This window comes from Hylobates moloch, unplaced genomic scaffold, assembly GCF_009828535.3.
Source record: "Hylobates moloch isolate HMO894 unplaced genomic scaffold, HMol_V3 SCAFFOLD_13, whole genome shotgun sequence".
Classification (NCBI taxonomy): domain Eukaryota; kingdom Metazoa; phylum Chordata; class Mammalia; order Primates; family Hylobatidae; genus Hylobates; species Hylobates moloch.
The window spans coordinates 26,517,799-26,530,394 of NW_026652288.1; the positions used below are offsets into that span (position 1 = coordinate 26,517,799).

Consider the following 12,596-nt stretch of genomic DNA (forward strand, 5'->3'; position numbering starts at 1 on the left):
GTAAAATCCATGAAAGTGTGGGCCCCTGACCAACACTGGGCCCCAAGGGATTTTTAATTGTCAAGCTAGTCTCAGCTCAGCCTCCAGCTGTTAGTCCATTCCTGACTCAGTGCTCCTGCCAGTTCCTGGCTCCCGTGGCTTCTCCTTCAGGTAGGCAGCTCTCAGCTGTGATTCTGTCTTCACCGCATCTTCATATTTCAAGGTAGTGGTTTGCCCTATGACCTCAATCCTCTGATGATCTTTACTTTTTTTTTTTTTTTGAGACGGAGTTTCGCTTTTGTTGCCCAGGCTGGAGTGCAACGGTGTGATCTCTGCTCACTGCAACCTCTGCCTCCCAGGCACAAGCGATCCTCCTGCCTCAGCCGCCCAAGTATCTGGGACTACAGGCACGCACCACCACGCCCGGCTAACTTTTGTATTTTTAGTAGAGATGGGGTTTCACCATGTTGGTCAGGCTGGTCTCAAACTCCTGACCTCAGGTGATCCACCTGCCTCAGCCTCCCAAAGAGCTGGGATTACAGGCATGAGTCACTGCGTCCAGCCCTGATGATCTTTTAAAAAGTTAATTTTCGCTGTGCTCAGCTTTTCTCCTGTGAGGATGGGAGTGATGGTTTCCAAGCTCTTAACATGTCAGAGCTGAAACTGAAGGCCTATATTACTTTTCAGTGTGAAAAAGAGTAAAAAATTAAATACAACAGGAGCATTCTCACTATGGAAACCACTGCAAAGAAGGCTTTATTTATTTATGATACGGAGCCTCGCTCTGTCACCCAGGCTGAAGTGCAATGGCGTGATCTCTGCTCACGGGAATCTTTGCCTCCTGGGTTCAAGCGATTCTCCTGCCTCAGCCTCCCGAGTAGCTGGAACTAAAGACACGCGCCACCACACCCAGCTAATTTTCGTGTTTTTAGTAGAGATGGGGTTTTGCCATGTTGGCCAGGCTTATCTCCAACTCCTGACCTCAAGTGATCTGCCTGCCTCAGCCTCCCAAAATGCTGGGATTACAGGCATGAGCCACTGTGCCCAGTCTGGAAGGCAACCTTTAAACCGGGTCTTTGTAGCTGGTTGGAGAAGGGTAGGGAAGGGAATTCCAGCCAGGAAGTTCAGCATGAGACAGGCACAGAGGTGCCAGGCCTCTGGTCCATATTCAGGGTACCACAGGCCACCTATATGCCTGGAAGCAGGATTAGTGGAGTGTCTGGGGTGCAGGGAGATAAACATTGGAAAATGCAGGTGCTGAGGTCATTCACTTGTTCTCTGGTAGACTCCCTCTGAAGGTGGCCGCAGTGGGTGGAGATGCCTTTTCTCAGCATCATCCTGGATATCACAGTGGACATCTACTGAGCACTTACTGGCTGGCAGGCATTGTGCTAAATGCCACATCTGCTTTTTTATTATATTTTATTTTATTTTATTTTATTTAACTGTTAAAGATGTTCCATTTATTTTTTTCAGTTTCTGTAAAAAGAAGACTGCTCCATAGTTTTTACTCACACCTCCATGTCTGGTCTTTGCTTGAGTTGTCACCTTAGCCAGCCCGTTCTGGCATGTCACCCACGCCCACAAAACTTACTCTGAGCTTGTTGGGTGAGCTTTAGGAGACATTGTGAGCTAGAGCTGCTGCAGTGGTGGGCCTAGAAATGTAGCTGATGGTGTAGCCCCTCCTGAGGGACATGCTGGACACAACCTTCCGTGTTCTGCACAGGAGAGCATCCCCCCAACCCCCCACCATGTGAATGAAAATTTTGGTTTGGGGCTGGACCTCTTTTTTTTTTTTTTTAAGATAGAGTTTCGCTCTGTCACCCAGGCTGAAGTGCAGTGGCATGATCTTGGCTCACTGCAACCTCCGCCTCCTGGGTTCAAGTGATTCTCCTGCCTCAGCCTCCTGAGTAGCTGGGACTACAGGTGCGTGCTACCACGCCCAGGTAATTTTTGTATTTTTAGTGGAGACAGGGTTTCATCATGTTGGTCAGGCTGTTCTCAAACTCCTGACCTCAGGTGATCCACCTGCCTCGGCCTCCCAAAGTGCTGGGATTACAGGCATGAACCTGTAACAGAGCAAGACTCCATCTCAAAAAAACAAAACAAAACAAAACACATTTTTAAATAACGTGAGTCAAAGAAGTCTCAGAAATTTTAAAATATTTTGAACTAAATGAAAATAAAACATCAAAATTTATGGGATGTAGTAAAAGCAGTGCTTACACTTTTTACAATTTATAGTATTGAAGTTATATATTAGGAAAGAATAAAGATCTAACATCAATAATCTAAGCTTTCAGCTTAGGAAACTAGAGAAAGAAGGCAGTGTGAGCCTAAAGGAAGCAGAAGAAAAGAAATAATAAAAATTAGAGAAGAAATCAGTGAAATCGAAAATAGGAAATCAATAGAGAAAATAAAATCAAAAGCTGGTTCTTCAAAAAAAGCAATAAAATTGATAAACTTCTAGCCAGGCAAATCAAAAAGACAAAAGAGACAGAAGAAACACAAATCACTAATATCAGAGATAAAAGAGGGGGCAATCACTTCTAATCCTAAGAACATTAAAAGGATAATAAAGGAATTTTATGAAAAATTCTATGCCCACAAATCTGATAGCTTAAACGAAATGGGCCAATTACTTGAAAGACACAAACTACTAAAACTCACACAAAAATAAATAGAGGCAAGTCCTGGTGGCTCATACCTAAAATCTCAGCACCTAGAGAGGCTGAGGTGGGAGGATCTCTTGAGCCCAAGAGTTTGAGACCAGCCTGGGCAACATAGTGGGACATCATCTCTATTTTTAAATTTTTAACATATATTTTAAACAATTTTTAAAAAAGGAATAGATAGTCTGGCTGGATGCAGTGGCTCATGCCTGTAATCCCAACAATTTGAAAGGCCAAGATGGGAGGATAGCTTAAACCCTGGAATTTGAGACCAGCCTGGGCAACAGAGTGAGACCCCATCTCTACAAAAAATACAAAAATTAGCTGGGCATGATGGTGCATGCCTGTAATCCCAGCTACTTGGGAAGCTGAGGTGGGAGAATTGCTTGAGCCTGGGTGGTGGATGCTGCAATGAGCAGTGATCATGCCACTGCACTCCAGCCTGGGGGACAGAGTGAGACCCCCCATCTCAAAAAAATAAAGTGAATAAAATAATCTGAACAGGCCTATATATATATTAAATAAATTGAATCAATAACTAATAATCTTCCAAAAAAGAAAACACCAGGTCCAGATGGCTTTACTGGTGAATTCCACCAAACACTCAAGGAAGAAATAATACTATTTTCCTACAATCTTTTCCAGAAAATAGGAGAGGGAATACTTCCTAATTCATTCTGTGAGGCCATCATTACTCTAATTCCAAAACCAGATAAAGGTTATAAGAAAGACTATAGACCAGTATCTCTCATGAAGATAGATGCAAAAATCCTCAACAAAATAGTAAGTTGAACCCAACAATGTATAAAAAGAATTATACACTACAGCAATGTGGGATTTATTCTAGGTATGCAAGGCCGGTTCAACAATAAAAAAATTCATGTAATCCATCACATCAACATGCTAAATTATATGATCTTATCAGTAGAAGCAGAAAAAGCATTTAACAAAATCTAACACCATTCGTGATCAAAAACTCTCAGCAAGCTAGAAATAGAAGGAAACTTCCCTAACTTGATAAAGAACATCTATAAAAATCTACAGCTAGGCCAGGCCCATTGGCTCACGCCTGTAATCCCAGCACTTTGGGAGGCCAAGATGGGTGGATCACCAGAGGTCAGGAGTTTGAGACCAGCCTGACAAGCATGGTGAAACCCTGTCTGTACTGAAAATACAAAAAATTAGCCAGGTGTGGTGGTGGGCGCCTGTAATCCCAGCTACTCAGGAAGCTGAGGTGTGAGAATTGCTTGAACCCTGGAGGCGGAGGTTGCAGTGACTGGAGATTGCACCACTGCACTCCAGCCTGGGCAATAAGAGGGAAGCTCCCATCTCAAAAAAAAAAAAAAAAAAAAACTACAGCTAACATCATACATAATAGTGAGAAATCAGATGCTTTCCCTCTAAGATCAACAATGTTCTTCACCATTCCCATTCAGCATCATACTGGATGTACTAGCTAATGCAGCAAGACAAGAAAAAGGAAATAAAAGATACAGATTGGAAAAGGAGAAATAAAAAATGTTTGTTTGCAAATGACATGAGTGTCTGTGTAGAAAATCCCAAAGAATCAACAAAAAGACTCCAGGAATAAGTGATTATAACAAGGCTTCAAGATACAAGGTTAATGTACAAAAGTCAGTTGCTTTCCTATAGACCAGCAATGAACAATTGGAATTTGAAACTTAAAACACAGTGTCATTTACATTAGCACCAAAAGAGAAAAAATGAAAAAAGAGAAATACTTAGGTATAAATCTAACAAAATATGTAAAGGATCTATATGAGAAAAGCTATAAAACTCCAATGAAAGATATAAGAGATTATCCAAATAAATGGATATTCTACGTTTATGGACAGAAAGACTCAATACTGTTTTTTTTTGTTTGTTTGTTTTTTTTTTTTTTTTTTTTTTGAGATGGAGTCTTCTCCCAGGTTGTAGTGCAGTGGTGCAATCTCGGCTCACTGCAACCTCCACCTCCCAGTTCAAGCGATTCTCCTGCCTCAGCCTCCCGAGTAGCTAGGATTACAGGCACCTGCCACCATGCCTGGCTAATTTTTGTATTTTCAGTAGAGACGAGGTTTCACCATGCTGGCCAGGCTGGTCTCGAACTCCTGACCACAGGTGATCCTCCTTTCTCAGCCTCCCAAAGTGCTGGGATTACAGGCATGAGCCACCACACCTGGCCTCAATACTGTTAAGATGTCAACTCTTCCCAATTTGATCTATAGAGTCAACACAATCCCTATTACCTTACCAGCAAGTTATTCTGTGGGTATCAGCAAACTGATTCTAAAATTTATGTGGAAAGGCAAAAAAACCCAGAATAGCCAACAAAATACTGAAGACTATCTAAGGGTAGACACCACCCAACTGCAAGACTTACTATAAAGCTACTTTAAGACAGTGTGCTATTGGTGAAAGAATAGACAAATTCATCAATGGAACAGAATAGAAAGCCCAGAAAAAGACAACAGATCCTTAACAAGGCAACTGATCTTTAACAAGGAGCGAAGGCAATTAAGTAGAGAATGGATAGTTTTTCTTTTTTTTCTTTTTTTTTTTTTTTTGAGACGGAGTCTCGCTCGGTCGCCCAGGCTGGAGTGCAGTGGCGCAATCTCGGCTCACTGCAAGCTCCGCCTCCCGGGTTCACGCCATTCTCCTGCCTCAGCCTCTCCGAGTAGCTGGGACTACAGGCGCCCGCCACCACGCCCGGCTAATTTTTTGTATTTTTAGTAGAGACGGGGTTTCACCCTGGTCTCGATCTCCTGACCTCGTGATCCGCCCGCCTCGGCCTCCCAAAGTGCTGGGATTACAAGCGTGAGCCATCGCGCCCGGCCGAGAATGGATAGTTTTTCAACAAAGCTATTGGACATACATAATGCAAATGAACAATGAATTGAGACACTGACCTTACGCCTTTCACAAAAATCAACTCAAAATGGATCATAGACATAAATCTAAAATGCAAAACTATAAAACTAGAAGGTTACATAGAAGAAAATCTAGGTGACTTTGGGTTGACAATGAGTTTTTAGATACAACACTAAATGCATGAACCATGAAAGGAACATTGATAAGCTGGACATTATTAAAATTAAAATCTTCTCCTTGGATGGATTACATTAATCTTCACCAAACAAGATATACAGATGATGAATAATCATATGGAAAGATGCTCAACATCATATATCATTAGAGAATTACAGATTGAGATAATATCACTGCACACCTATTGGAATGAGTATAATATGAAGAACTTACAATACCACATGCTGATGACCAGGAACTCTCATTCACTGCTAGTGGGAATGCAAAATGCTACAGCCATTTTGGAAGAAAATTAGGAAGACAAAGCTAAACAGAATCTTACAGTACATCAAACAGTTGCACTCCTGGGTATTTACTCAACTGAGTGGGTAAGAAAACTTATGTTGCACAAAAGCCTGAACATGAATGTTTTTAAGAGCTTTATTCAGAATCTCCAAAAACTGGAAGCAACCAAGATGTCCTTTAGTAGATGAATGGATACACAAACTGTGTTATATCCGTACAATGAAATATTATTCAGTTATCAAGCCATAAAAAGACGTGGAGAAAGCTTAAAAGCACACTGCTAAGTGAAAGAAGCCAGCCTGAAAAGGCTACATACTATATGATTCCAACTGTATGCCCTTCTGGAAAAAGCAAAACTGTAGAGACAATAAAAGGACCAGCAGTTGCCAGGGATTAGGGGGCAGGGCAGGGGATGCAAGGGGAAGGGATGAATAGGTGAAGCTTGGGGGACAGTGAAACTATTCTGTATTGATACATTAATGGTGGATACATGACATTAGGGATTTGTCAAAACCCAAGGAACTATACAACACCAAGAGTAAACCTTAATGTAAACTATGAACTTTAGTTAATAGTAATGTATCAATATTTATTTGTAATAGCCAGGCATGGTGGCTCATGCCTGTAACTCCAGCACTTCGTGAGGCTAAGGTGGGAGGATCACTTGAGGCCAAGAGTTCAAGACCAGCCTGGGCAACATAGACCCCCATCTCTAACAAAAACAATTTTTTTTTTTTTAATTAAGTGGATGTGGTGGTGCACACCTATAGTCCCAGCTACTTTGTAGGCTGAGATGGGAGGACTGCTTCAGTCCAGGAGGTCAAGGCTGCAGTGATCTACAGTGACACCAATTCACTCCAGCCTGGGTGACAGAGCAAGACCCTGTCTCAAAAAAAGGTTGTAACGAATGTACCACACTAATGCACAATGTTAAGAATAGAGGAAATTCAGTGTGTATGTGTGTGGGGAGGGGGAATGGGAGCCTTCTGTAATATGTGCTTAACTTTTCTATAAATCTAAAACAATTCCAAAAAATAAAGTCTATTAATTCTTAAAAAGTAATACAGGTAGATTGTTTTACTTGGAAGTCAGAAAAATAGAAAAAAACCTGAAGACCCATCATCCAGACAACCAACATTTACAATTTGCTAAATTTCTGTCCAGGATTTTTTCTTTGTGTAGCCTTTTACCAATAGCATTTTATTTACACCTATATTATATCTCATACCCTCGTTCATCTCTTATAATAGTTGTCTGTGTCCTCCACAAGATTTTAAGTTCCCTGAGGTCAGGAAAACCTGAAAAGTTTTTGTATTTCATATGGTTCTTGATATAACACCTGGAACTTACTAGGGTCTCAGTAAGTTTATTTGACAGAGATGAATAAAGAAGAATCTTTGCTATATCAAATCTATATCTGCTAGAGAAAAAAAATCACGGAACGATTAAGAAAAAATTTGCATTATGAGAAACTTATTTTAAAGAGTTTACATCAGAAAAAGATGATAGGAATGGGCTGAAGACCTTAACAAAATAAGAGCAAGGACAAAGAATTACTAAATTTACCTGAGGGCTGCATGGCTGGTACCTCCTGGTCATCACATTGCTCAGAGGGCTAAATCTTTGGCCAGGCTAGTCCAGGAACTAGGCTGAGAGACCTGCACAGAGCATGTGGGCTGTTCTCCCAGGGTGGGCCTACAGAGCCTAATGTGAGTACATTTCCTCAAGAGAGTAAGCCACAGATGGCACTTTATAGTGTGAATGCCACCTGTCCATGCTGACTGTTAGGCAAGGGGTCCTATCCTTCTGCAGAGTTAAATAAGATCACAAGATTTGTTAGGTGAATAAAGAACTCCAGACACAAGATTAGTCCTCATCCTTAGGGCTGTTTCTTGTGAAAGTTGTCAGAATCAAAATGGAGTCACTAATTAAAAAAAAAAAAACCCTGACAAATACAGCTTGGTTTGAAGAGAGGCTATGAAGAGAGGGCTCTCATGCTTGTATGCCTGATAAAAACTATCACAAAGACTGCAAAACCACAACCTTGCGCAAAGGCTATGGCTACCTTACACACAAAAAACTATTTCCTTCCACAGGGACATCTGCTCAGAAACTGCCTGTCTAACTCCATGCTGTTATTGATCTTTGTAGCCAAGGAAAATTATTTCAAAGTAATCATGTAATCCTCATTTTTCCCTTTAAAAACCTTTGTCTTCCACTACCTCCCAGAATATGCACATAGTTTACTATGGCACATGTATTTCCATTGCAATGCTCTACTCCCAAATAAATATCTTTATTTTACAGGACTTCTCTTTGTTATTTGGCATTCTCTTCATATTATGGTAAATCCTACTTTAACTTTCCTCGTTTACTGTAAGAACTATACCTATTATAAGTTTCAGCACTAGAGGTTTGGACAGTTCTTTGCTTTTCTTTGTTCTGCCTCATGAGGGCTTTTGAGAAGACAAAAGTCAGAAACTCTAGAACTTCCATCTCCGTAAGGAGTAAGGCAAAACGCTGGCTCTCTGAACCACAACTACAAAGTTGCATACATAATTTTACAACCAGACTCTACCACCAGACCCTCCTGGTCATTCTCAAAGACTTTGGATCAGTACAACGTCTTTCCTCTACCCAGGTCATTGAATCACAGAGTTCTACTTTTATTGGCCATTTTCTTCCCTCCATACTCAAGAGGAAGGATTCTCAAACAAGCAATGAAACTCCTCCATCTCACATCAGCTTGCAATTTAAAACTGTATTTCCAGATGGAGTTATGCCAGTATTTGTCTGGAAAGGTTTTCAATAAACTTCTTAATTCTTTCCTTCTTTCACTCCCTCCCTCCCTCCCTGCCTGCCTGCCTTCCTTTCTTTCTTTCTTTTCTCTGAGATGGAGTCTCACTCTGTTGCCCAGGCTGGAGTATAATGGCACGATCTCTGCTCCTTGAAACCTCTGCCTCCTGGGCTCAAGCAATTTCTCCTGCCTCAGCCTCCTGATTAACTGGGGTTACAGGCACCCACCACCAAGCCTGGCTATTTTTTTCTATTTTTAGTAGAGATGGGGTTTCATCATGTTGGCCAGGCTGGTTTTGAACTCCTGACCTCAAATGATCTGCCCACCTTGGCCTCCCAAAGTGCTGGGATTACAGGCGTGAGCCACTGAACCCAGCCTAAACTTCTTAATTCTTTAACTCATCTTTTCTATACCTGGAATCCAGAGGAATGGCAGATTTGACACACCACACCTATCATGTTTCCATCAGTCCAGGTGATACGCAATTTCAAGGCTAAGGGCTGCTAAGAACTATCCATACACACAAAAAAAGAGCAAAACCTGATGACTCTTTAAGCCTCAGATCAAATAATAATAACAAAAATAATTCACATTGATACAATGCTTTATATGCAATTCAACAAAAAGCTAAGCAATTTCTCTTTCTTTCCCTCCCTCCCTCCCTTTTTTCTTTCTTTCTCTTTCTCTTTCTTTCCTTCCTTCCTTCCTTGCTTCCTTCCTTCCTTCCTTTTCTTTCCTTCCTTTCCTTTCCTTCCTTTCTTTCTTTCTTTTCTTTTCTTTCGACAGGGTCTCACTCTGTCACCCAGCTTGGAGTGCGGTGGCATAAATAATGGGCTCACTGCAGCCTCAACCTCCTGGGCTCAAGAGATCCTCCCATCTCAGCCCCCCAAGTAGCTGGGACTACAGGCGCACACCACTATGCCCAGCTAATTTTAAAATTTTTTGTAGAGATGGGAGCTCACTATGCTGCCCAGGCTGGACAATTTCTGAAATGTTATCTCATTTGATCAGGTGCCCTAAGGCATTATCTGATCCTCAGGCACTTTGCCTCGACTCAAGTGAGTTCAATTCCCAGCACAAACGTTTGCTGACACATCTCAAAGAACACCTAAATTATAGCCAGTCTGAGTACAGTCTCTCCTCCCTAAGAGAAAAAAGCTGAGGTGAGCTGGGGGGATGATGTATTTATTCACCTCTGGTTCTGACACACCAGGTGTGTGCGGTAAAACACCCACTGTTGAGCGGAGACCTCCTGGCTGCGGGTAGCCTGGCCCTCTTCAGGGAGTGGGGCACAATTACAGGCACACAGTACTGGCGTACTGTGTCCATGCCAGAAAGGGATGGGAGAAGGAGACAGGTAGGCTCTACTTTTGGATTCTGGACACACAGAACAAAGCATCCAAAGCTCATTTGAGGGACCTCGGTCCAACTACAACTCCTGGTACCCTGGTACCTGGTAATAAGATCAGGTACCCAGATCTTGTTAGGAATCTGGCTAAACACCTGGCAAGTTTGGTGGGTCAAGATTCCCAGGAGAGGGATGGCAAAGATCTCAAGGATGATTTCCACTTGGTGTATGATAAAACCAAGTAGAGTTGTTTTATTTCTACCAGGACTGTGATCTGTCTACTGTAATTTCACGCTTCACGGACATTCGTTTCACTGAACAGATAATAACGATTGTAATTGCTAACAGTTTTAATTGCAGTACATGTGTGTGACTTTTTTTTTTGGAATGAAGTTTCGCTCTTGTTGCCCAGGCTGGAGGGCAATGGTGCGATCTCAACTCACTGCAACCTCTGCCTCCCGGGTTCAAGCGATTCTCCTGCCTCAGCCTCCTGAGTAGCTGGAATTAAAGGTGCCCACCAACACATCCAGCTAATTTTTGTATATTTAGTAGAGATGGGGTTTCACCATGTTGACCAGGCTGGTCTTGAACTTCTGACCTCAGATGATCCACCCGCCTCAGTCTCCCAAAGTGCTGGGATTACAGGCGTGAGCCACCATGCCCCGCACATGTGACTTCTTTAATCCTCATTACACCTCCAAAGGTAGGTGCTGTGTTCTAACAGTACACTTCAATTGCACGGTGCTTTACATTGTCAAATTTTAAGCCTATTCATTATAAACCATTGACCAAACACTGAGCATGTGTCTCATACACAGGCACCTGATGTACATTTCCTCATGCACTCCCCACAGCCACCCTGTGGGTAGGAACTGAACTACCCTACTTGCACAGAGGAAGAAACCGAAATGTAGAGAGGCTGCATAACCCAACCAGGTTCCACAGCTGAGAGAGTGATTCAGGGGGGTATCAAAAGGAGGCCCACCATCTCCACACTCTGGGACTTTATCCAGCCTTTTTTGATCCTCATAATAACAGAACTGGTCACTACTGCACTACAGTGGGGAAGAGAACATCCCCTGATGGAGGTGACTTCTCCCAGGTCACACAAGCACTTGCCCCACTTGGCCACACGGGCCAAGCCCTCTGAGACACTGGAGGTTTGAACAGTAGGATGCCTGGTCACCTGGGTGCCTTACAGGGCTTTTTACCTGAAAGTGGGGAAGCAAATGAATCTAATTCTACAAATCACCAAATTCTACCCCAACACACAGTGGATGTCGCCTTGAAAATTATAACTCAAAATAACTTCCAATCCATACAATCCAACAAAAAAAACCACCAACTAAAAAAAAATCAAAGTAACCATTATAGATTTGAGAAAAGGGAAACTAAATGGAATAATGTTCAGTAACAGGTAGTGTGGTCTAATGGAACAGACACGGAACCTGGAGTCAAACTGGGACTTTGATCTTAGCTCTGCCCCTTTGAGCTGTTTGACCTTGGGGAAGTTACTTCAAGGTCCTGTTTCCCTCTTCCATAAAGTGAATGTCATGATCTCTTTCTCACAGGTGTGCTGTGGGATTAAATGAATAATGCACATAAAGTATACAGGAAATGCTCAATAAATACTAGCTTTTTCTTTTTCTTTTCTTTTTTTTTTTTTTTTTTGAGACAGAGTCTTGCTCTGTAGCCTAGGCTGGAGTGCAGTGGTGCAATTTCGGCTCACCACAACCTCCACCTCCCAGGTTCAAGAGATTCCCCTGCTTCAGCCTCCTGAGTAGCTGGGATTACAGGTGCCTGCCACCATGCCTGGCTAATTCTTGTACTTTTAGTAGAGAAGGGATTTCACCATGTTGGCCAGGCTGGTCTCAAACTCTTGGCCTCAAGTGATCCACCCACCTCAGCCTCCCAAAGTGTTGGGATTACAGGTGTGAGCCATGGCACCCAGCCTAGCTTTAACTCTTATTTAGGTAAGTTCTGATTAATGCAACTAAAAAAGAAAAATTAGGGCCAAGCGCAGTGGCTCAAACCTGTAATCCCAGGCTGATGCAGGAGGATTACTTAAAGACAGGAGTTTGAGACTAGCCTGGGCAAAATAGTGAGACCTCATCTCCCTAGAAAGATTTTTAAAATGAGCTGGGTTGCAGTGAGCTATGATTGTACCACTGCACTCCAGCCTGGGTGACAGAGTGAGACCCCATCTCTAAAAAACAAAAACAAAAGAAAGCTCAATGGAGGAACTGGCTTGATAAAAAGAATATCAGGGCAAGGTAGTAAGGGTATTTCTTACTGTCTTTTTTTTTTTTTTTTGAGATGGAGTCTTACTCTGTCACCCAGGCTGGAATTCAGTGGCATGATCTTGGCTCCACCTCCGGGGTTCAAACAATTCTCCTGCCTCAGCCTCATGAGTAGCTGGGACTACAGGCATGCACCATCACACCAGCTAATTTTTGTATTTTTAGTA

General features: G+C 42.4%; 1 protein-coding gene across 1 annotated transcript in view; it reads left to right on the forward strand.

Moving 5' to 3' along the window:
* The window catches only part of DPYSL5 (dihydropyrimidinase like 5), a 138,670-nt gene that overhangs the window by 17,409 nt on the left and 108,665 nt on the right, over positions 1-12,596 (forward strand). The window lies entirely within an intron of this gene.